The sequence below is a fragment of the Elaeis guineensis genome, chromosome 9 (genome assembly GCF_000442705.2).
Source record: "Elaeis guineensis isolate ETL-2024a chromosome 9, EG11, whole genome shotgun sequence".
Taxonomy (NCBI): Eukaryota; Viridiplantae; Streptophyta; class Magnoliopsida; order Arecales; family Arecaceae; genus Elaeis; species Elaeis guineensis.
The window spans coordinates 15886808-15912867 of NC_026001.2; the positions used below are offsets into that span (position 1 = coordinate 15886808).

Sequence of the window (26060 nt, forward strand, 5' to 3'; positions counted from 1 at the left end):
CACAGTAGTTGCAATCATCAACTTCTCTTGGTACTTTTTGTACAAGAATGTGGCATCAATATTGATTACTAGTCTATCGTATTTGAAGCCTTTAATCGATGGCATAAAAGTTTGGAAAGCATAATCAAATGCAACATGCTGGGTAATTAGTAGGAGTACTAATAAATTTCATCCAAGAGTCGGGGTTAAATTTCTCTACAGCACACAACCACTTTGGCAACAAGTCATATGACTTATCCCAATCTCCAAATGTCAAGGCCATTGCTTTTTTGCTTCACCTCCCATAATTAACTTTTTATAATTGGGTGTATAGTTGAATCTATTCTTTATAACTACACCAATGGAGCCTTTTATACAACTCTTCACCTCTTTCTCAGGTGCTACACTATGCTTGTAATGCAAAATACATTGATATATTAGCAGCCATCCAATCAATCATCTTGAATGTCCTATAAGGAGCTTCAAACACTAGAAAATTTGGATGCCCTACAATAGGTGGCACTTTATATCATGTGATGTACCGGCTTGCTAAGCATCATCATCCATATCATCTTCACTTGATAAATCATCTTCCTCAAAAAGCTGATTATCTATATGAACCATATCATCAACAATTGTATAAATTGAAGCTTGTCTGATAATAATACCTAGTATATCACTATCTACTGTATGGAACTGGTCTTTTGTATATCTCGAACTAGTACTCACTAGAACATTATCGACCATGTATGGACTAGAGGCTCCAATCTATTTGCTGTCCTAACTTGTCATTCATATATCCTGATCAGCTACTTCATAATCATCCTAATCAGGAACAAGTCTGATGTCTTCAATGGGTTGCACATCTAGGTACAACTCTACATTAGATAAATATAGATGCAAACTAACACTTGACAAGATTATCTCAATATCTTCATCTTCAGCAGTCAAAACAGATTCATATTTTAATACTGTTGGCTGCACAATTTGTAGATATCTATAGATTACCATTATTCTATTCTTTCTTCTATCTACATGGAAAACTTTGTCTAACTTATCCTCCAACTCCTCAAATTTATTTCATATTTAGTTCTAATTATCTTTTAAGGACATCCATTGTACTCTATGCCATATAGCCCATTAATCATAAAACCATTAATATAGTATAAGGCCATGACAGTTTTTCCTATATTTCACAACATATACAACAAATAAAGTAACTGTAGCATGCTTAGCACAAAATCACTATTCAAATATTAAATAAATCCACTACTACAAATACTTAAGAAAATCAAAATATAAGTAGGTATGCTTAACTAAATAAACAAGTTACATAAGACAATCTATAAGATGTTATATATCCCATTGGACATGCATTTGCCTCCTACTATGGTGTGCATTAGAAGATGAGGTAAATTAATTCTTTAGTTAATAATGGATCAATATGGAATTGAGGTAGTCTCTCAAAAACTCTAGGTATGAAACCTACTCTAATTATATTGTGCAAGTAAGGTACATAGGCTTGCATGCTTTTGTAAGAAGTGTTATGCATAGTTTTGTCATACATAAGCTCGCCAACTTCTCCTCAAGTCTCACAAGCTCGTGCATCCATACATGAAGATGGTCCATGAAATGATGGTTCTAATGACTATTTCCTAATATCTTAAAAATAACTTTATTTAGGTCAATTTGTAAATAAGGATAAGGGAAGGTGTTATACACAATATTTGCAAATATCTCTATGTGGTATGTGAAACACTCATAGAGTAAAGCACAAATGTAATCTATTTTGATACCTAACCTAGGCTTCCAAGTCCCTATTATATGTTCCAGCATTATCGGTTGGAACTTGAAAGGTTAGTATGTATAAGAGACTCCCACTGGTGACAAGTTTCAACATGCCTTAAGTCTAGAATAAGTGTCTCTAATAAGCCAACAGATTCTCGTGGGAACCGGTGTATCAAACAAAATTCAGTATGCTTCTATTGATCAACATATGATTAACAAATGAATCATCTTGATTTCTTGATGAGTTCCATTGATGACAATGATTTGTCTTCAGAATATTAAGTTGTAGATCTCCTTCCATCTCCTCCCAAATTAGACTAATCCAACCAGCAAATTAGTCCATTAAAGCATTAAAAGTCTGATTGGACAATGGCTACATTGAGTTAGTGAGACAAAACGTGAAAAGCTAGGCAGTGGTGACAATGATTTGTCTTCAGATATTAAGTTGTAGATCTCCTTCCATCTCCTCCCAAATTAGACTAATCCAACCAGCAAATTAGTCCATTAAAGCATTAAAAGTCTGATTGGACAATGGCTACATTGAGTTAGTGAGACAAAACGTGAAAAGCTAGGCAGTGGTAAAGCCCTCTAGAGTATGTAGATTTGAAAAAAATTCTCGATTAGATCTTCATCCTTGGATCAAAAAGGAAATAGAATAACATACCCTCACATCTCTTCGTCTCAATTCTAATCAAATCCAGCTCTTCCCACCACTAATCTTCCTACCATTAGTTTAGTACTATGGAGACAATAGTTTACTCAATATCAATTTATGATACCTAGCCTATAGAATCCAATTTTTGTGCAACTAAAAAAACTAATTTTGAAATTAGATAAAAAACTCATTACATGGTAGAAGATTGAAAAGAAATTAATCAAAATAAATTCAAGACACTTATAGTGGGGAAGAAGGGGGTTGATGGGAGAAACATGGAGTAAAATGGCCGGTCAAACGGGAAGCACCAAGACTCATCCGAGGAGTGGGGAGTGGGGGGGCTGGATAGGGGTCAGACGGAGTGTAGTGGGAAGCATGGGGATGAGGGGCTGGTCAGACAAGTGGAGAGCAAGTGGAGAGCAGGGGAGGGTTTGGTCGAACACTTGGGGAGCAGGGAAGCAAGGGGGCCAGAGGGAGTAAGGGGGCAATTCGACGATCAATGGAAATCGAGGGAATTGAATGAAGAAGAGGAAATTCGGGGGCGGTCGGAGGAGTGGTTTGTATGGGGGACCACCATGGAGAGAACAAGATAGAAATTATGAGTTGAACCCACGATTTCTTTGATCTGACTTAGTAGTACCGAATTGGCAGTGAAATCATGGGTTGAACTCATGCTTTTATATTTGGCATCCCCACTGCCGTAAATTCACAAATAAATTTGATTTAACAATATTTTAAAAAATAATTATTTTAAAAATAATATTAAAAAATATCTAGTGATTATTTTTCAACCTCTAGGTCTTCTAATAAATGCAAAAGACAATATAAGTCTGCCCACTTTTGGATGCCACTGCTATCGATCTAAGTACATATACACTTTTATCAAAAAAAAAAGGTAAGTATACAAAAGGAAAGAGGTTTCAAACAATATATGCCACCTTTTCAAGAAAATATAATATCTATATAATAATAGTAAATACATGGGTTTAGAGGTGGTATTTTATGTTGACACGTATAATTTTAAAGTACTTTTTCTATGTACCATATGGCAATTGAGGAGTCTCAATCAGGTGGGAGGCTTGAAGTGGCCGTAAGGGAAGCTTAGGTGATGGCTGGGGTTTTGTGTTGGGTATTTCCCTTCTTTTTCCTATTTTTGGGAGTCTCGATTGGGTGGGAGGCTAGGGCTAAGGCTCGGGTTTTTGTAGCGGTGATGGGCTGTGACACCAAGGCGATGTCGGAGATCTGGGGGATGCTGGAGGAGCTTCTCCTCACATGCACCATGAGCCAGCAGGGGACACGGAGCTAGGAAGCGGTGATAGGCTGCGGCATCAAGGCAACGTCGGAGATCTGGGGGACACTGGAGGAGCTTCTCCTCACGTGCATCGTGAGCCGACACAAGACACAGAGCTAGGATTCGGTAGCCATGGATTGGGCAATCCAGAGGCAATGTCAGAGATCTGGGGGATGCTGGAGGAGCTCCTCTTTCAATTGTCGGAGATGGAGAGGATGTGGAGGCCCTGGATCGGGCAATCTGAAGGCGACGTCAGAGATCTGGGGGATGCTGGAGGAGCTCCTCTTTCAATTGTTGGAGATGGAGAGGACACGGAGGCTCTGGAATCGAGAATGGTGCCACATGATCTCCATCGATGAATTCTCCTTGGCCCATTACAAGATCATCACCATCAGCACCAGTGATCGCATCTACTCCCAGATCTTCGACTCTCATTTCGGCCGATGGGAGGTCAAGGGCTAGTTTCCTAGCTTATTTGTCATTCTCGAAAATGCCGTGTTCTTGGATGGCCTACTATTCATCCTTAGCCAAGGGCCCGATCATCTATTGACCTTCAATCCGATCGGCAACAATTCGAACCTCATAGATGTGGCGATGCCACAAGTTGTTTGTTCCCATATCTTGGATTCTGAAGATAGATTGCTCTTGGTTGGAGGCATGAAGGAAGTGGGATGCATTGCTAGGGTTGGGATTTGGGAGCTCGATTTGCCAAAGAAAGAATGGAGGTTGCCCTGTTTCATGCCTGATGGATTTTTCAGAATATTTGGAGGTCATAGACTCGATCATTTCTGGATGGTAGCTCGAATGGGGGTTGTTTGTTTCTCCAACACTCGAGATACCACTGTGTTGATGTTTGATTTGCCGGCAAGGTTGATGTTTGATTTCTCTACGATGAGGTGGTGGTGGCTGCTGTCGTGTCATGTAATCCCTAGGCGGAGGAGGTTTTAGTTTAGGCATGCGATAGAAACTCATATCGATTTGCTGAAAGGATCCAATGGAAGGCACGTAGAAGATAAGGGTAATATATATTGTGAATTAATTTTTTTGTTCTTCAGCAGGTTGTAATTATTTGAGTTCATACAAAAATAGAAGGATTATTTTGTGTTTCATCATTTTCTTAATTTCTTATTCGTGTTTTATATTTTTGATATTTTATGTTCATCTAAACTTTAGTTTGATTAGCAAAAACTTGATTTTTTTTCTTTTTGGTTTGAGGCATTCAACATCCAAAAAATATATTATGAGTTGCTGATAGTGATGGACTCGGTGAAAATTATTTAGATTTCCTTGCCACAAGTTATTCGAACTTAGGCAGTATTTTACAAGAGCAAAGGAAAAATTTGTGGTACTATATTCCATGTGATTATATTTTCAATTGTTTGGTCTACATGCCGTGTTAACCAGCATCTATTATGGGTGAGGTTACTTGAAATGCAGAATTGAAGGGAGCAATTAAACAACCATAAACAAAGTATTATATGCTAAGAGCCTAAGATTATGCTCCATAATTCACCATACCTACAACATTCTAAATACCATAAATTACTAATTTCTAAACAATTTCACTGTTCCAGTTCATTTTGATCTAAACTATTACTTGTAATATTTCATTTATTTTTTTGTTTACTCCAATTAAATTACAAATTAAATTATTATGTTTATAGTTTACTTTATGTTGAAACCTATTATTGTGGTGGCTATTTTTTTGCATTTACAAAATCAATAGGTCTTACTAAATCAGATAGTTACAAAATATACTGTTACGTGAAGCAGGCTTTTATAAAACCACACAAAAATCTAATTTTCTTCAAACCCATTTTTCAGATTTTGTGCCATGCCAGTTTTTCTAAAATAGGTTTGGTAGTTGAAGAGGTATATTTGATTCTCTTAGGCAAAACGTTTTTTGATCACTTATTTTTCTTGATATGATTAATTGAAAACCGCTATTCATGAATTGGATTTGAGATTTATCAAGGCATTGGCACAATTGATTGAGCAGTCTTTAGCATTGGAACATTATTGTTACTAAAGTTTACTAAACCAGATATTTATAAAACGTGCTGTTACGAAGAGCAGGTTTTTATAAAACCACACAAAAACCTAATTTTCTTCGCACCCATTTTTCAGATTTTGTGCCATGCCAGTTTTTCTAAAACAGGTTCTATAAAAAACAACGGAACAAGTGTTTCAATAAGACTTGCTTCATATCGGGTTTAGTGCCAGTATATCTTAGATGTCTAAAAACCAAGCAGCCCCCAAGTGTTATCCATTTAACAAGCTTACAAATCTGGATGGAAACAATGAATACATGCCTAGCAAATACCAATCTTTACATGCTGATTTGAAAAAACAGAAATACCTAACCTCATACCAGTGCCATCGTATTATTGTGTTGGTATGCCCAAAATGATATCCGATTCGACATATTGAGTGTTTGATTCGATACTGTACGATATGGTTGGTATGCATCAAGACTGATTAATATGGCAAATCTTGCTTTGATTAGTATGATTTATATATACATGCATGCATGCATATTTTGTAGAAATCATTGAAAAAACATAATAAGCTTCGGTAAACATGCTCCTTTCCAAATTGTGTGCTCATTATAAATACTGTTCTTTTCTGACTTGTGAAGAAGAACTTATTCAGCATTTTAACATCCATGTCCTAAAACAACCTTAGTTTGGTGTTTAATTCAAGATGAAGAATCTAATTGTCAAGAGATTTGCTGGCAATGGATAGGTTTCACCCATGTATAAACAAAATTCTGCACTTTGGAGAAATCATATATGCCTAAAAAAGACGAGCATCTCCCCTGAAAATTGAAATTGCAATGGGATTTTCTAGATGAACCATAAAGAGATCTACAATTGATTATTTATTTGTTGGGTAATCAAAGAAGAGGACTGTGAATGGGAAATATATATAGATTGGTTTGAGGATTTTAATTTCATCTTAAATTTTTATTTAGTATAATTAGATCATTCACCTTTCAAATTGATTCAATTTAGATCTTGATTATAATTTCCGTTAGCCGGTCATGATGGAGTTGCCATGTTATGTCATATAACCTGCTTATGTAGCCTCCTTCTCAAGATTTCAAAGCTTTGTTTTGTGACAATTCTGTCACAGCAACCCAATAGAAAGTTTAAGATGAAATTAAAAATCTCTAAAAATTTAATATTTTTTTTATATAATTAAATTATATTAAAATATATCTTCAGTCATATATTTTTTTAATATATTTTTAGAAAAACTATTACTATGCCATGTAAAATACTTTTTGCTTCGCAGCAGGATGAGACCTATTGTATTCTAAACATCATAAATTATTAATTTTTAAATAATTTCATTATTTCAATTTATTTTGATTTAAATTATTATTTTAAATATTTGATTTATTTTTTATTTACTCTAATTAAATTACAAACTAAATTATTATATTTATAATTTATTTTATATTAAAATTTATTATTATAATAATTATTTTTTTATATTTATAAAATTAATAAGTCCGGACATCTTCTGACCACTATGTTAGTTTTAATCTTAGATGAAAGCGTTAGAACATTCGTAATTAACAGCAGCTGGGTCAGAGGCGACCACTTTGCCTCTTTTGATACTTTATTCTCTTTCTCACTCTTAGTTTTCCCGAGGTGCGCCTCCAGCCACTTCCATGCTTTGCGTCCCATCACCTTCTAAGTGAAGGGTTCTGAATCCAAGAAAGCCAAGAAAAGAAGAGATACCTTAAGCCACTAATGCGCGCGTGGGAGACCTGCCCATTTTTTGTGGACCTCAAATCCCACCTTAATTGGATCCTGTTCGGCCTATGGCCACTTCCTGGTGATGAGTATAATCTTGGATCTTCCAAGCATCTTATTAATTAAAAAGCCAGAAGCATATCGAAAGTGAATGAGATCATTCCATTGGGACAAGCTGACGTTAAAGCCCTGTTTGTTCTTTTTTTAAAATAAAAATCCGGAATCCCATGAACAAAATATATTTGGTTATGTTTCTTCTATCCTTTTAAATAATTTTTATTATTTCTAAAAAACTCAAAGTGAAAAATTCTTACTGTCATTTTCTTTAAAAAAATAGGTTTTAACTCTTCTCTTTTAACTTTTTACTTCCAATACTAGTATTGTGAAAATTAAAAATTGACTTTGATAAGCAATAGCACTTTTTCTGTTTTAATAGAAAAATACACTCATTTCTAATTTGTTTTTATTTTTCGGTATGAACTGATTCCTAATTTGTTTTTATTTTTCGGTAAGAACTCATTCCTAATTTGTTACGAGCGGATTGGTATAACTAGAGAGAATTATTGTCAAACACGACAAGCGGTCAAGTATTGACTCAGTATTGTTGGCCTAAAAATTTTCTTGTTCACTTGATGGGTGTATTTTTCTATGCCAGAAGCGGGTGGTGGTTCGGTATAGTCGCCACTAGCCAAATTAGCTTTATTGAGCTTCTGGTGCACTTAGCGAATGCCCCAACGTATTTTACTGATATGATTTTTGTAGTGGGATTTGATCCCAAAGTCTCGGTCAAAGGGATAAAGATTGTCAGGTCAGTCTGCTAAGCAAGTTCAATGACTTCGGGGCCAAGGAAATTTCGAGTGACCTGCGATCGGAGGACTAGAGATATTTGGACCATTCCATCTTTAAACTCTTCTGTTCATATACAGCGGTATAACGTGTTGATTACTCGCCATCTACCAACCTATATATATATATATATATATATATATATATATATATATATATATATATATATATATATATATATATATATATATATATATCATTATGTGGTCATACCATTTTGATCTTTATCCTTGAAACTCCTTATCGGACATATACATCGGCCAATGACCAAGATTTTGAGGTGAACTTCGATAGCAAGCATCATCTGAATGTCCCGCTCTCTCTTCATTGAGGACTTTGACAACAAGCATTATTTGGATACCGTGCTCTTTCTACATCGAGATGGGCCTTGGTTGTGTGCATAATTTGAATATCCTACTTCTTCTGTAAGAGAGTCTTTGTCACTATGGGCTCCTTGGACTTTATCTCTGGACATAGTCATCGGCCAACTATCGAAGGCAATATTATACTACTTCCGATCTCTTGGTCAAACTCAAGCCGATGACTTTAAAAAATCTAAAGCGTTGAGCCGTTACAAGGAGAACGTGGGCCAACCTTATGTTCCTTAAATATTGGATGATTTCGACAGAACTCCCAATGATTATAGCAGAATATGGCATACAACTTAATGCCATTGATCATCCATTACCCATGACTCATCATGGGCCATGATTCTCCACATTGGTTATCGGTAATCAAGATAAGATACACTTCCCTCTCTATAATTCACTCGTTGTGTATTATGTATTAATAAGTAGAATACAAATATATCATGAATTTAAAAATTAAATATTTCTGACTTATCCAAAATATCTCTCAGGCTGCATCACGAGCTCTAGATGGCCAGCTAGAGAACTCATTCACCGATCCCGACATCAAGCATCAGATGATGTCAGTAACCACACAAAATACTCTAGGCTCTCTAAACATATTGTAAAATTAATTTTAAAAAATAAATGTTAACTCTAAAATAGCTAAATTTTAAATATATTAATTAAAGTTGTAGTACTTACAAGTGGCTCTAAACGTGGATGAGCTCTCTATCCTCCGACTGAATTAGAAGTGCCGCGAGCCGAGTGGATCCTCGACCACGGCTCTGTATTTGGGAGCCGATCACTGGTGCGTGTAACTATGGGGTCACTGGTGACCTCCTGTCGTTCGAACATGAGTGCAAAATATCTAATATAAAGAATGTTATATTATTTAGCCAAGGATAAAATAACATAAATAAGAATATCTAAAGTGTTAGAGTTTATCGTCTGGTGTGAAAGGTGCAGAACTCTGAGAGCTGGCCGCATAATCGCTCTATCCTCGAGAGCTCTGTCCTCGACTAGTATGGATCCAGCCTCTGAAAGTCATAATATATAATCTCTAAAAATAAAAATAAATAGATTCATCAAATTAATTATATAATTATGGATGACAATGCAAGATTTAAAATGATGCAAGATAAATAATTAAAATGATTCAAGGATTATATACTTAGCACTACTCATCAGACTCTTCAATGCTGCCCGACACCTTCCATTGACCTGAGCATGCAGGGCATGTGAGGGCTGGATGCCTTGGACACCAATTAAGACCTGAGGCCTGAGCATGCAGGGCATGCTCTGGCTCTATGTTCGCAATGCTGACCGGCACCTTCCCTCGGCCTAAGCAAGCTGGGCATGTGGGGGCAGGATGTCTTAGACCCCGGCTGGGACCCGAGGCCCGAGTGTGCAGGGGCACGCCCCGGCTCCATGTTCGCAATGCTGAATATGCAATGTTGATTGGCACCTTTTCTCGACTTGAGTTAGTAGGGTGTGCAGGGGTTGGATGTTTTAGACACCAGCTGGGACTCGAGGCCCAAACATGCAGGGCATGCATCGACCCTGTGTTTGTAATGCTGTCCGACACTTTTCCTCAATCTGAGCACTCTGCTTGCCGAGACCCAAATCCTGCTCTTCTAATTAATTAATTACTTAACTAATTAATTAAATTAATATTTAATTAATTAATTTTTTAATATCTAATTATACTTAACATAATTTAAATAAAAAAATTAACTTTTAGTGACAGCATTAGCCGTCGCTAATACTCACAATAGTAAGCAGACAGCTTAGGGATGGGATGTCGGCTCGAGAACGTGGCTGTGGAGATAAGGGCGCGGGGACAGGGCCACTGGGTCAGGCCGATGGGGCAGGGGCCATAGGATTGGGGCCACGGGATAGGGGCAGTGGGGTAGGTGCCGTGGGGTTAGGCCGATGGGGCCTGGGCACCGGTGGCTCCGGGATGCAGCCATGGAAATGAAGACACAGGGATTGGGCTATCGGGTCAGGCCGGTGGGGTGGGGCTGCAGGCTGGGGGCGGTAGGGTGAGGCCACGGGGGTCAGGCTAGCGACATTGGGGCCGGCGGGGTCAGAGCGATCACGGGCATGGAGGGACGCATCCTCGAGGCCGCAGGGTCGGGCTAGCGATGTCGGGGTTGGCAAGGTTGGGTCGATCGCGGGCATGGAGGGATGTGGGGTTGGGCCAACGATGTTGGGGCCGATGGGGTCGAGGCGGCAGCAGACATGGAGGGACTGCTAGAATTTGAAATTTGGTGCATGCATATGTGTTTCAAAATTTTATTTTCTAAATATCACAGTGGAGAACAAAATTAAAAACTCTTTTAATATGAATTATACATGCATAAAAATATAAAACCATGTAGATCTATTTCATATGTTGAAATTGATGTATACTGAAATTCAGATTATAATAAAATCATATACCTGTTTCATAATTTTTTTCTTCAAATCTTGATCTGAAAGAGAAGAGATTTTTTTTTAGCCACACAAGTATCTGACCTCTACGAGTATCCACTCAGGATCAGCCTGGAATAGTCCTCTTTAATTTGAATTTTTTTCTCCAAAAATTCAGCCTGCTGAATCTAAACAAAGCCTGGATCGCGATCAATACTTAATCTCTTTTTTTGATCTTCTTCTTCTCATCTTCTCTAGAGTTTCTCCTTACTATGTACTGCTACAAGATGCTAGAAACCAGCAAGAAAGAGGCACCCAACAACCTTAGATGTGGAATACCTTGGGACGCGCATCCCAAGAGAAGGGACGTGTAGAACACCCAAGAGAGAAAAGAAAAAGGGAGGAAGAGAGGGTGTGGAGACCTTCTATGGGTGTGGGGGCTGCTGGTTTAAATCCTCTAGGGACTTTAGGGGAGGTCTCTTTAAATAGGCATAAGGATTGAATCTTATTCAATCACATAATACAAGTCCTACTTGCATTGGATTTCTTATTAACTTAAGTTATCCAACTTACTTTAGGAGACCCTTTAGGTGCCAACAATTGGAGCCCTTGCACCCATAATTAGATACCCCAAAACACACCAAGAGACGGTCCATAGGAGAACTAAAGGTCCTCTAATCAAAAGACACGTCTAATTTGATCAAATTAAGGTGGTGCTCAAGAATAACTATCAAAAAAATTAATTAGAAACTTGCACCCTTAATTTATATTATCCATAATCTTAGACGCTCAACAATTGGAGTCTCATGAATCTAATTCATGTAGGTTATTAGTAGGTAATTAAGTTAGAATTATCTTATCAAATAAAAAATCTTAATGAAAAGAGGAATTGGGTCCAACCATGTGCTAGCAAGGTTATCATAAATTCAATAGATTTCTTTAAATCCAATTGACACTTCATAAGCTCAATTACTTATTTCAGACCTAATCCCTTTGTTGTATGACCACATAGATTCAATTCTATCTGGTAGTGAGATATATAATGATTTCTATCAAAGTATCATTGAAACTCCTTTCAATGGGTCAGAACAATTTCACTCTAACTCAACAAAGATTGTCGATCCAGAATAATCCTAGTGAGCTTTCACAATCCACCAGTAACACCTAGCAGTATGTAGTGGCAATCCAGTAGAACTGAAATGAACCTCTAAGTATAGTTAACGTGTGCTTCAGTTCTTCTATCGTGAGTCCCGACTAGATGGCAGATCATAGATAAATCATCAAACCTCAGCATCAGTCATATGATAAATTCGATTAGTTCAAGCCCAGTTGTGACTTCTACGAAAACTCTTTTCCATCAATCATACTAATGTAGCCACAGACTCTTGGACTTTATCTTTCAAATCTCATAGGACTACTCTTCTCTATTAAGATCGATAGATCCTATCTTGATGCGCACTGCACTCCCACAGTGGGCCAACTGTCGCCAACATCCACTATAAGGGCTCATTGAGACCTATATTTATGTGTCAGTCAAACTCCAGCAGTCTCACTAAGAGTAGCAATACCATCTCAAGTCAAAGGACCAGTCACACTACTACAGTATTGAGATAATTACTGACGATCAAATAAAAATCTAAGTGATCTCTCATATGGTCACGCTCAGTACTAATTATTCCCTAACAACTACCTGTACTTATTGTGTATCTCTACACAGTAGACTAGAGACCCATATATCCCGAAGAAAATGATTTATGCATCAGTCTATCTGGATCTATCACCGTCCTCATGATAATTCTATGATCGGGAGTATTTAGGAATTAAATACATGCCTCTAATTCTCAACATCTTGAAAATATGTATCAAAACTAATTTCATAGATGATTCAAAGATACATCAACTTGAATGAAAAAGAACTTGTCCTTTTATTGATCATATCAATGTATTAAGTATAAAATTGTATCCTAGATTTATTACAATATGTCAGCCATATTGGCTTCTAAGGCATACATCTAACAATCTCCCACTTGGACTAAAGTCAATTGGTCACAAATCTAAGTCCTATCTTCTCAAGGTGGGTTTTCATTTTTGGTTGGCTCAACTACTTAGTCAGCGGGTCAGCCACATTGTCCGCAGAGTCTACTCTTCGCATCTCGACATATTTTTTTTTTTGAGGTAGTCACGTATGATATGATATCGCTGCTCAAGGTGCTTCGATTTCTGATGAGACCTCAGTTCCTTAGCAAGTGCTACGGCTCCATTGTTGTCGTAGTACAATGGTATGGCATCCGATGTCATAACTTCAAGTTCCACGATAAACTTCTTGAACCAAAAACCTTCCTTTGCAGCATCCGAAGTAGCGACATATTCAGCCTCCGTGGTTGAATCCACTATGATAGGTTGCTTGAAACTCTTCCAGCTAACTGTACCACCATTGCAAATAAATATGTACCCTGATATAGACTTTCTATTATCAGGATCAGACATGAAGTCTGAATCAGTATACCCCTCAACTCGCAACTTAGAATCACCTCCAAAGACCAAGAACAAATCCTTAGTCCTTCTTAAGTACTTAAGGATGTTCTTCACAGCTATCCAGTACTCCTCACTTGGATTCGATTAATACATGCTCATGACACTCACAGCAAGGATAATATCAGGTCGAGTACATAGCATGGCATACATGATATTGCTTCATGAATTGATTTTGATGATTACAATACATTTGAGGGGGTTACTAATGATTTTGGCTTGGAAAAAGATTTATTGTATTTCAAGGGCAAAACTATAATTTTACCAAGTTCTGATTTGAGAGCCTCAAAAGCAAGAATAGAAGATTTGTGATCTATTGAAGGTAATTTCATATTTTTTGGATATATATTTTGAGAGAAAATCAAGTTTAAAGAAAAGAGTCAACCTTATGAGTCGACTCTTGTCAAAAGGGGCTGAACGGCACGCTATTTTTGGCTGGCACACCCAAAGGGGATGACCTTATGAGTCGACCTCTGTTGCTGTGCAAGTCAAAAATATAGAATAATAATTTTCTGTTCTGCACCACAAAGGTCGACCCTATGAGTCGATCCCTGTGCAGAGGTCGACCCTATGAGTCGACCCCTACAATGAAAAATCTCCATAACGGCTAGTTTTTCAACTTATTTTGATCATATTTAATATTCATTTAATATACTCCAACGGCTCTATTTCAGTCCAGATCACTCTCTAGCATCCATTGAAGATATAAAGGGTCTTAAAGGAGGGAAAAAGATAAGATTTTCAAAGTTTTTCAAGCATTCATTTCAGCCTTAAGCAAAAAGCTCTCTTTAACCAAAAGAAGATTTCATTTCAAGCTCACCAACCCCTTAAGAGCTCATTCAAGTCTTCAACAATCTTAAAAAAAATCAGAAAAACTTCTTCTTTGTTGTGTAAAGTGTATTTAAGGTTTTATTTGCTCATTAAAGGAGCTAAACTTGTATCTCTTGTCATTAACTCTTATACTCTGCTTTTGTCTTGATTTTTAGTTTTGGAAGGATTTCAAAACTTGGATAGATTGATCCGAACCTTGAATCAGATTGTATTGGGTTGGCTTGTATCTAAAAAATAAGTGTTCTAGCTTGGGATAGCTAGAGTCGGAGGTACTGACATTGTATTCTTGTTGAATACATTTTAGCGGATTTAAATTCTCAAGTAGGAGCTTGGAAAGTGGATGTAGGTGTAAGGTTGGTACTGAACCACTGTAAATCTTGATTATTTATGGTGTGCTTACTTACTCTCTATCTAAACTTTTTTATTTTCTTGCATTCTTGCATCTCATTTCTACACTTAGCTTAAACTACTTACTACACATAACTTGCTTATTATTACTTAATCTTTGTGGTTCTAAATTAACTTTAAAACTTTAAAAATTTAATTCATCCATCCTCTTGGGTTGCATAGCTGGGCAACAAGTGGTATCAGAGCTCGATGCTCTAGCTTTACTTTGATTTACCCATCAAAAAGCTAAAGATCTATGGCAATTCAAATTGGTGCTTTACTAGCCGAGGGACAGTCCACAAACCGACCTCCACTTTTCAATGGGTCAAACTATATCTATTGAAAAGCTCGGATGAAAATTTTTATCTAAGCACTTGACTATGATATGTGGAGTATCATAGTTAATGGAATACACACCCACTAAGATAATTGATAGTGTAGAATCAACCAAATCCGAAAGAGAATGGGATGAGGTTGACAAGAAAATAGCTCAACTCAATGCTAAAGCCATGAATGTTCTATATTGTGCCTTAGATGCTTATGAGTTTAATCACATTTCAACATGCATGTCAGCTAAAAAAATATGGGATAGATTAAAAGTAACACATGAAGGCACTAATCAAGTTAAAGAATCAAAAATTAACATGCTTGTGCACAAATATAAACTCTTTAAAATGGAGCATGATGAATCAATAACTGAAATATTTACTTATTTTACAGATATTATTAATGATCTAAAAAATTTTGATAAGTCTTATTCTAACAGCGATCTTGTGAGAAAAATTTTTAGGTCATTACCAAAGACTTGGGAGGTTAAAGTGACCACAATCTAAGAAGCCAAAGATCTGAATATCTTACCCTTGGAGGAGCTTCTGGATCACTGATGACACATAAGCTAAGCATGAAACAATATCAAGAAAAAGATATCAAGAAGAAGAGGACAATCGCCCTCAAATCCACTGCTCAACTCGATGAGAAATCTGATGAAATAGAAAATGAAGAGCAAAATGAAGAAATAGCCCTCATCACTAGAAAGTTCAAAAGATTTTTGAAGAAAAAAAATAAGGGATGAAGAAGAGGCCACCTACAAAAGGGGAGCATAGCAAGGAGAAGGAGTAGGAGCAGCCCCTTATTTGTTATGAATGTAAAAAGTCGGAGCACTTTAGGTCCGAATGTCCACAACTTAAGAAGGGCCCTAAGAATTTCAAGAAAAAGGCTATGGTGGCTACATGGAGTGACAGTGATGAGTCAAGCTCCGAAGAAGAAGATTCACATGAGCAAGCCAACTTGTGCCTTATGACACATGAAAATGAGGTAAATGTTGAAACTTCTGATGACTTTACTTTTGAAAAACTTCAAGAAGTATTTTATGATCCAGTTGATGATCTAAAGAAGTTAGGGGTAAAGAACAAAGAATTGAAATTAAAGAATCAATCTTTACTAAAAGAAAATAAAATTATTTCAAATAAAAAATTGGTATTGACACAAAAAAAATTAAACTTAAAAAATGAAATTACTAAGTTAAAATCTATAGTAGAAAAGTTCACTCTTAGTTCAACTAAACTTTAAATGATACTTGATAATCCAAAGGCCATTTATGATAAAGCCGGTCTTGGCTACAACCCTTTAAAGAAATAAAATTTTTTGAAAAATATCTATGCGAACTCATTAAGTAACAAGTTTTCAAATATTACTTACTTTAAATGTGGTAAAATAGGACATAAATCATATACTTGTTTCTCTAGCAAATCTGAAAATTCTAATGTGAAGAAAATATGGGTTCCAAAAGGAACCATTGTGACTAACCAAAAAGGATCCAAGAAAACTTGTGTACCTAAAGTGAAAACTTGATTTTTGCATGCAGTTGTGTCTTACATCCCAAGGAACAATCGAAAATGGTATCTTGATAGTGGGTGCTCAAGACACATGATCGCTGATGAATCTCAATTCATCACACTTGATGCAAAAGATGGAGGGATGGTCACCTTTGGAGATAATAGTAAAGAAAAGATCATCGGTATAGGTAACATTGGTATCACTCCCTCCAAGTATATTGAAAATATTTTATTAGTAGATGGTTTGAAACATAATCTATTGAGCATTAGTCAATTCTATGACAAAAGGTATAAAGTTATTTTTGAATCTTCAATATGCATAGTAACTAGTCCCAATGATGAAGGCATTAAATTTGTTGGGCATAGACATGGTAATATTTATATGGTAGATTTGAATGATCTTTTCAAGATAAACATGCAATGCCTAGTAGCTTTGAATGCCAAAATTAATGAGACTAGTTGGCTTTGGCATCGTAGGCTTGCACACATTAGCATGCATTCACTTTCAAAACTTATTAAAAAGAAATTAGTTACCGGTTTACCTAAATTAAATTTTAAAAAGGATAGAATTTGTGATGCATGTGAACTAGATAAATAAACAAAAATTTTATTCAAATCTAAAAATATTGTTTCAACTTCTAGGCTATTAGAATTATTGCACATAGATTTATTTGGATCCACTAGAACTACTAGTTTAGGTGAAAAATGATATGGCTTTGTAATTATTGATATTTTTTCTTGTTTTATATGAATTTTTTTTTGACACATAAGGATGAAACTTTTCATGTGTTCTCAAAATTTTATCGAAGAGTTACTAATGAAAAAAAATTTTTAATTCAAAATATTCAAAGTAATCATGAAATCAAATTTGAAAATTAAGATTTTGAAAAGTTCTGTGATGAAAAAGGCACTGACCATAACTTTTCAGCACCTAAGACATCTCAACAAAATGGGATAGTAGAAAGAAAAAATAAAATCCTTAAAAAAATAGTCCGTACCATGCTATGTGAAAGCAACCTCCCAAGATATTTTTGGGTGAAAGTAATTAACACGGTATGTTATATTTTAAACCGTGCTTTAATTAGACCAATTCTAAAGAAAACACCCTATGAGCTTTGAAAAGGTAGAAAACTAATCATTGTATTTTTTTATGTTTTTGGTTGCCAATATTTTGTTTTGAACAATGGTAAAGAGAGCTTAGAAAAATTTGATGCAAAATCTGATGAAGCTATTTTTTTTAGTTACTCCTCTTCTAGCAAAGCTTTTAGAGTTTTCAACAAAAGAACTTTAGTAGTAGAGGAGTCAATACATATTATTTTTGATAAGACTAATGATCTTCCTTCAAGGAAGAGTGAAGGTATTAATGATGCAGATCCTTTTATAGAAGGGATGAAGGAGCTCACATTAAAAGACTCAACAATTCAAAATGAAGAAGAACATGATAACAAACAAGAGGATGAAGGTGAAGACAACAAGAACAATCTCAAGGTACAAATGATCTACCCAGAGAATGGAGGTATGATCACAATCACCCCAAAGAATTAATTATTGGTGATCCTACATATGGAGTAAGAACTCATTCTTCACTTAGCGATGCATACAATCATTTTGCATTTGTTTCTCATTTTGAACCTAAAACCATAGATGAAGCTGAAAAAGATTATAATTGGATAAATGCAATGCAAGAGGAACTTAATCAATTCGAAAGAAATAATGTATGGATTTTAGTATCAAAACTTAAAAATTATCCAATAATTGGCATAAAATGGGTATATAGGAATAAATTAGATGAACATAAAAATATAATTAGGAATAAAGTAAGATTGGTTGCAAAGGATTATAATCAAGAAAAAAAATTGATTTTGATGAGATCTTTGTATCTGTTGCTAGATTAGAAGCAATTAGCCTTTTACTTGCATATGCATGCTTTATGAATTTTAAGTTATTCCAAATGGATGTCAAAAGTCCTTTTCTAAATGATTATATTATCGAAGAAGTTTATGTAGAACAACCCTTCGATTTTGAAATCATGCTCTTCCTAATTATGTTTTCGAATTAAACAAAGCATTATATGGCTTAAAACAAGCACCTAGGGCTTGGTATAAAAGGTTAAATAAATTCTTGCTTGATAATAATTTTTCAAGAAAAAATGTAGACACAATCCTTTTTATTAAAAGAAATCATGATGATATCTTAGTTATACAAATATACGATGATGATATTATATTTCGATCTACTAATGAAAATTTTTGTCAAGATTTTGCTAAGCTCATGCAGGGGGAGTTCGAGATGAGCATGATAGGAGAACTTACATTCTTTCTCAAACTCCTTATCAAACAAACAAAGAAAGGAATCTCCATCATCCAAAGTAAGTACACAAGAGAACTACTCAAAAGATTTGAAATGGAGAGCTCCAAAATAATTGGTACCCCCATGAGCCCATCATATAAGCTTGACAAGGATAAAAAAGATAAAAATGTAGACTCAAAACTTTATAAAGACATGATTGATTCTTCATTGTATTTAACTGCTAGTAGATCAGATATTATGTTCAGTATTTGTCTATGTGCACACTTTCAATCAAATCCAAAAGAATCACATTTAAATACAGTTAAAAGAATTCTTAGATATTTAAAAGGTACACAAACTCTAGGATTATGGTATTCTAAGGACTCATCAATTGACTTAATAGGATATTCAGATGTCGATTTTACTGGATATAAATTAGATAGAAAAAGTACTAATAAAATTTATCAATTTTTTAGAGTTAACTTAATCTCTTGATTTAGCTAGAAGTAAAATTCAGTGGCACTGTCTACGACCGAGGTCGAATATATTGCAGTCAAAAGTTGCTGTGCTCAAATCTTGTGGATTAAGCAACAACTTGAGGACTTTGGTATCAAACTCAATGCAACTCCCATAAGATGTGATAACACTAGTGCTATTAATCTAACTAAAAATCTAATTCAGCATTCTAGATCAAAGTATATTGAAATTAGACATTATTTCATAAGAGAATATGTCCAAAACAATAATATAATTTTTGATTATGTTTGTACTGAAAAATAATTGACTGACATCTTTACCAAGGCTTTAAGTGAAGATAGATTTTATGAAATTAGGAGAGAACTAAGAATTCTTGATCCATCAGCTTAAGTATCTTTCTGATTCTAAATTTTTTTTATCAAAAATTTATTGAACTAAATTTTGAGCTCAATTCTCTTCTCTCCTTTCTTAAAAGCTCAAAAATATCCTTCATATGATCAATCTCTTAAATAGACACCATTCTCTCAAGTTTTAAATCTTTTTCAAAATTTTTTCATCATTTTTTAAATTTTTCTAGCCATGAGTCGACCCCCAGGGTCGACCCTAAGGTAAACTTATAATTTTCATTAAAACTCATCAGGCGCTCTATTTTATTAGAAAATCTTCTTTTGTAAATGAGCCGACCCCTTGCCTTTCGTCTTCCTCATCTCACCAAACAAAAATCTCCTCCTCCACTCTCTCTCAACCGCAAAAATCTCTTAAAATCCCTCTTCCCACTGATTTTTCCCAGATCAAATCGCCCTCTTAGAAACTAAATCATTTTTTCTTTTCTTCCTCATTTGGGCGAATCAAGCTTATCCTAGCTTCAAATCCTCGTCTCCAATCTGGCGATTCTTCTCCCTAAAAATCTTTGTCTTTCCTCTAAAATCCTTTCCACTCTACCTCGCATTAGATCTTCTAACCTGTTTGCAAGTCTCTGTTGTTCGAAATAGCTCCCAAACTAAAGCACCGCAGAGAAGAAAGTCTGTTCGTGGGTTAGAGGAGAATGTATGCAGAAAAAGAATGGCAGCCGAGCCCTCTCCTGCTCCAACCTCAGTTTCAGATCCTGCTCCAGCTTCTTCACAGTCCCCACTCAGTCCAAGCAAGGTACCTCTCTCCAATCGAAGAGTAGAACCCAGAAAAAACATAGATTTTAGATTTTTTGAAAAAGAAAGTTCTCTATTGGATCAAAAATTAAAAGTCAATGATGGGAGTTTTACTGTCTTTTGAAGGAAAATACTTATATTGATTTGGTCAGAGAATTCTATCTGAATTTAAGTTACTATAATGGAACAGTAAAGTCTTCAGTGAAAGGTGTTAGCATTGTTCTTGATCCATTGAATTTGGGATAAATCTTGCACTTGCCTTGTGAAGGTTATACTCATATGGAGCTCCCAATCAAAGAAAAAGGAATAAGTGTTATTTTAGGAAGAACTTTTACTAAAAATTTAAATAAATTAGAAGCAAAGATTCTTTCAGTAGAGATGAGACTTTTACATCACATGGTTACCAAACTTTTTATCCCTAGGAGTGGCAGGCATGACCTCTTATTTGGTAGGGATATTTGCATCATGTGCCATGTGATCACCAAGACCCCCTTGAACCTTCCTGCTTTGATGTTTGAGGCCATGAGAGAGACCCTAAATAGGTCTAAGGCTCACCTGCCTTATGGTATGGCACTCACCCTGATCTTTAAGAGGTTCGAAGTCTATTTTGAGGGAGAGACAGTCATCAGATTGTCACATTCTGACACCATCAACCGCCACACACTGGATCGCATGGGTTTTTCAAAGACTGATGGCGGTTGGTCGAAGGGTGTTGAGGAAAGAGCAGAGCAGAGAGCAGAGGAGGAGGGACCATCTTCATCTCCTCGTGATCACAGAGAATCTCCTGATATTCAGTTCGTGTCTGATCATGAGGTCGGTCCCTCAGAGTTAGTGAGGAGGCATATTTCTGTCCCACAATCTGGGAGCAGAGTAGATCCATTAGAGGTTAGACTTGCAGACGATCAGATTGAGTTGATGTCCTAGCGGGTTGCCTCCATTTTATCCCAGCAGTTTGTCACCTCAGGTTTTACTCAGAAGATATCATCTCAGGCTGTTTCAGACCAAGCCTTGATCTCTCATATCTCTATTATCTTTCAGATGCTTATAGCTCAGTTCATATGAATTGAGGAGCTTGAGGGATGTATTTTGAGACTGACGGACAGAGTTTTAGATTTGTAGAGGCAGGTATTAGCCTTAGCCCTTTCCCAGCCACAAGAGAACATCATGGAGGTATTCGACCTATCTGCAGAGGCGGCTAGGCTTTGAGGTGTTTTGCAGAGTGGCTTTGATTTTTTGAGGAGAGAGATCAGGGGATCCAGTAAGACTATCTCCACTCAGATTGGTACCCTAATGCAGTCCTTGATGAGAGCTTTAGAATAATTGGACACCATCAGACTTTCTCTCCTAGTATAGTCCATAGCTTCCCAGGCTCCAGGACCTTCTTGCTCTTCTGCTCGTGCTGGTACTTCTACCCATGGCTGAGGCAAACGTGGTCGAGGACGTGCCTGTAGCTTGGATCCTAAGACTCCTCATTATATCTCTGACTCTTCTGATTTTGATTTCTCTAGCCATGATATCTATTAGATCTAGCATAGTTAGTCTTTTATATCTAGGATCTAGCTTATGACCTTTGTATTTGTTGGCTGATTGACCAATGGAAAGCTGTATTTTGACTTGACTCTTATGTAATGTGACACTTATGTCATTTTGGATATATATATATATATATATATGCTTTTAACTTCTATGAATGTGGTATCATTTGAATTAATTTTTATGAACGGTATCAATTGAAATGTCTTAATTTTGTGATATAAAAAATACCTCATATATGTACTATGAAATATTATGAATGGCAAGATCCTCTATATGAGCAAATTAAAATATCCTTTATGATTGCCATAGTGAGGGAGAGTCTTTTTCATTTTTCTTTAAAAAAGAGAGTAGTGATCTTAATTGATGTTGTCAAAAAGGGAGAGTAGAGAAATAAAAGAGGGAGTAGAGAAATAAAATCGAGTAATAAGCAAATTTGTCAAAATAAAATAATCTTATAAGCTATTTTAAAAACTAATCTGCAAACTATTCATGATGCATTTTATTCAAACAATTGACTATAATGTTTAAGTGATGCATCTTCATAAATTTGAAATTCTTAATCAATACTTTATATATGTTATATTTTGCTTTTGCTCAAGTATTTTGTCATCATCAAAAAGAGAGATTGTTGCTCCATGAATTGATTTTGATGATTACAATATATTTGAGGGGGTTACTAATGATTTTGGCTTGAAAAAAGATTTATTATATTTTAGGGACAAAATCATAATTTTACTAAGTTCTGATTCGAGAGCCTCAAAAGCAAGAACAGAAGATTTATGATTTATTGGAGATAATTTCATATTTTTTAGATATATATTTTGAGAGAAAATCAAATTTAAAGAAAAGAGTCGACCCTATGAGTTGACTCCTATCAAAAGGGGCTGAACGGCATGCTATTTTTGGCTGGCACACCCAAAGGGAATGACCCTATGAGTCGATCTCTGTTGCTGTGCAGGCCAAAGATACAGAACAGTGATTTTCTGTTCTGCACCACAGAGGTCGACCCTACGATGAAAAATCTTTGTAATGGCTAGTTTTTCAGCTCATTTTGGTCGTATTTAATGCTCATTTAATGCACTCCAATAGCTCTATTTCAGTCCAGATCACTCTCTAGCATCCATTGAAGATATAAAAGATCTTAAAGGAGGAAAAAAGATGAGATTTTTAAAATTTTTCAAGCATTCATTTCAGTCTTAAGCAAAAAGCCCTCTTTAACCAAAAGAAGCTTTCATTTCAAGCTCACCAATCCCTCAAGAGCTCATTCAAATCTTCAACAATCTTGAGAAAAATCAGAAAAGCTTCTTCTTTATTGTGTAAAGTATATTTAAGATTTTATTTGCTCATGAAAGGAGCTAAACTTGTATCTCTTATCATTAACTCTTATACTCTGCTTTTGTCTTGATTTTTAGTTTTAGAAAGGTTTCAAAACATGGATAGGTTGATCCGAACCTTGAATCAGATTGTATTGGATTGATTTGTACCTGAGAAACAAGTGTTCTAGCTTGGGATAGCTAGAGTCGGAGGTACCGACGTTATATTCTTGTTGAATACATTTTAGTGGATTTAAATTCTCAAGTAGGAGTTTGGAGAGTGGATGTAGGTGCAAGGTTGGCACCGAACCACTATAAATCTTAATTGTTTGTGGTATGCTTACTTGCTCTCTATCTAAACTTTCTTATTTTCTTGCATTCTTGCATCTCATTTCTACACTTAGCTTAAACCACTTACTACACATAACTTGCTTATTATTACTTAATCCTTGTGCTTCTAAATTAACTTTAAAACTTTAAAAACTCAATTCACCCCCTCTCTTGGGTTGCATAGCTGAGCAACACACGAGAATCTCTATCGTCGAGGTATAAGAAATCCTACTCATGTGCTGAATCTCCTCAGATATGGTCGGACACATCATCTTGGAAAGACTAATACCATGCCTACGAGGTAAGAGATCTCTCTTGAAATTTTTTATGCTAAACCTCTTCAGCACATTCTCTATGTACAACTTTTGTGATAGGCCAAGCATCCGTTTAGATCTATTTCTATAGACCTTTATTTCAAGAATATAAGACACTTCCCCTAGGTCTTTCATGGAGAATTTCTTGGACAACTTTTTTTGACCATGGTCATCATGGGAATATCATTCCCAATGAGGAGAATATCATCTACGTACAATACGAGGAAGGTGATCGCACTCCCACTGACCCTCTTATATATACAAAGTTCTTCTTCATTTTTTATGAAATCAAACGATTTGATTGCCTCATCAAAATGATGGTTCCAACTCTGAGAAGCTTGCTTTAATCTATATATGGATCTTTGCAGCTTGCGGACTCTGTGATCACCATCACCAGATATAAAACTCATAGGCTACTCCATATAGACATCTTCTTCAAGATATCTATTCAGGAAGATAGTTTTCACATCCATTTGCCAGATTTCATAATCATAGTATGCTGCAATAGTAAGCAGAGTGCGGATGGATTTCAGCATAGCTACGGACGAGAAGATTTTCTGATAGTCAATGCCCTCGCGCTGACTACAACTTTTAGCCACATACCTAGCTTTATAGGTCTCTACCTTACCATCGGCACCTATCTTTCTTTTGTAGATCTATTTATACCCAATAGGTACAATACCCTCAGGTGAATTCACTAAGGTATAGACTTGGTTCGAGTATATTGAGTCAATTTCTGACTTCATCATATCTAACCATTTTTCAGAATCGATATCAGACATCGCCTCATCAAAGGTATTAGGATCATCAGTATGACCCCTATCTTCCATAAAAAATATTTTCTTTACTTCCTTCGTAAGTATACCCATGTACCTTTCAGGAGATCGGGAGACCCTGCTAGATCTATGAGGTGGTAGAGAAACATCAACTACTGGCTCATAGACTATGAATTCCTGAGGATCTATAGCTCTTGGCTTTTCAGAGATTTTCTCTTCGAGCTCTACTAACCTCCCACTGCCGTCATCCTAGATAAACTATTTTTCTAGGAATATGGTGTTTCGACTCACAATCATATTATGATCTTTTGGAAAGTAGAAGTAGTATCCCATGGATTCTTTTGGATACACTATAAAGCGAGTTATAATAGATCTATCCTCCAACTTATCCGTTATCTGTCTCTTGACATAAGCCGGACATCCCCAAGTCTTAAGATAACCTAGACTCGACTTCTTACCGAACCATATCTTATACAGTGTGGTAGGAATGGACTTTGATGGAATCCTATTCAACAAGTGAATGGCAGTTAACAAGGCATGTCTCCAAAAAAATAAGAGTAGATCAGTGAAACTCATCATGGACCTGATCATATCCAATAGGATCCTATTCCTCCATTCAGATACCCCATTGAGCTGAGATGTTCTAGAAGGGGTCCATTGAGAGACTATGCCGTTATCCTTATTCAAAATTTTTTTGACTAAGGTATTCACATTCTCGATCAAATCGAAGAACCTTAACGAATTTGTCTGTCTGTTTTTCTACTTCATGTCTGAATTCTTTGAACTTTTCAAAGGCCTTAGACTCGTGTTTTATGAGATACACATATCCGTACCTAAATAGATCATCAGTAAAGGTATTGAAGTAGGTATAACCATCCCTGATCTGCACATCAAATGGCCCACATACATTGGTGTGTACCAAGATGAGTAACTCAATGGCCCTCTCCCTAAGTCCTACAAAGGGTAACTTGATCATTTTTTCTTAAAGGCAGGATTCGCAAGCTGGATATGACTCTGGGTTAAGAGTGCCAAGGATCTTATCTTTTTTCAGTCTGTTTATCTTGTCCTCTCCAATATGACCTAGTCTATGGTATCACAAGTACTTCTGGTTAATTTTATCTCTGGATCTCTTCTGGCCTATGGCACTCACTATTAGCTCATTTAGGTTCACATTCGCATCAATATGCAAGTGATAAAGACTATCAATTAA

General features: G+C 36.0%; 1 protein-coding gene and 1 pseudogene across 1 annotated transcript in view; one reads left to right on the forward strand and one right to left on the reverse strand.

The window, feature by feature from the left end:
• The window catches only part of LOC105039836 (uncharacterized), a 198508-nt gene that overhangs the window by 85606 nt on the left and 86842 nt on the right, over positions 1-26060 (reverse strand). The gene's annotated exons all lie outside the window — the stretch shown is intronic.
• Positions 3551-7418, forward strand: LOC105051619 (F-box/kelch-repeat protein At5g15710-like; annotated as a pseudogene).